The sequence below is a fragment of the Gymnoscopelus microlampas genome (assembly GCF_963454915.1).
Source record: "Gymnoscopelus microlampas genome assembly, chromosome: 24".
Lineage (NCBI taxonomy): Eukaryota > Metazoa > Chordata > Actinopteri > Myctophiformes > Myctophidae > Gymnoscopelus > Gymnoscopelus microlampas.
In genome coordinates, this window is record NC_139961.1 from 6,252,361 (window position 1) to 6,253,512 (window position 1,152).

The following is a 1,152-nucleotide window of genomic DNA, read 5'->3' on the forward strand; positions in this document are numbered from 1 at the left end:
GAGATGAAGCAGGGACCCCCAACACTACATACTGTATAAAACTGTGTTGCAGATTAAACTCTGTCATAGATTCATAGACTTGTTTCAGACATTTAACCACTTAAACCCTCAATACTTAGTTAACTTGGGGGGGGGGGGGGGGGGGGGGGGGCGAGGCGTTGTGAGCTTGTAGATCTGCTTTTTTTTGGCCAAATGTCAGTCGCTATGAAGCAGTTTTCATGTCAAGGACCCTCACATTGATATGTATTGGCTGAGGATAGAACAAGTTAATACATCCAGAAGAGGTGGTGATTTAGACACCAAACTGAATCCAGATGGATTTGTCTCTTCCAGTCTGTTAACCCGGGTGACATGAATGAAGACCTTTCCCTCCAGTGTTACCTATAGGAACCCTGTACTTATTTTAATTTGTACTATTTGCATCTGTGTCATTTGGGCTATTTTTTTGAAAAATCCAGAAAATGTGTGCAAATCTTTTATATACATGTTTTTTTCCTTCTAGGGTTCCCTGGAATAAAATATTTTTAGATGGGAGGGGGTCCGTGGTCAAATACATATGGCTTTGGGGGTCCTTGACATGAAAAAAAGTTTGAAAACCATTGATAATATAGCAACATAAGTAAAAAAATAAATACAAAACAAAAACTAAACTGTTAGGATTTAGAAGACATTTGTACAATCCCCAGAAGCAAAGATTTGAGTTAAAAACTTTCGCTTTAAAAAAGTATATATATATTCAAACTAAAGATTTGCACACATTTTCACGATAAAAAAAAAAAATAGCAGATCTACAAGCTCATAGTGCGGCACCGAGTGCTGCGCTATGAGCTTAGATCTGCTATTTTTATATATAGCCAAGGAAATCTTAAAATGACACACAGATGCGTTCCCGGTCTTAAAGGGTTAAGAGAACACTGACATGGCTGGATGTGTAAAGTGTTTGTATGGTGAACTTCATGATTCAAATGGAACACGAATGCAACACATGTACAACCCTGGTTCTGTTGTCTGCAATGATCTGGCCACGCCCCCACCGTAACCATGGCGATGATGACCCTGAGTAGTGATCCTCAGCACCTGAGCTGAGCTGATCCAGTACCCTATAAAACCAGTGTGTTTGTCTGTGTGTCACCCTTACAGCACTGACCAAGG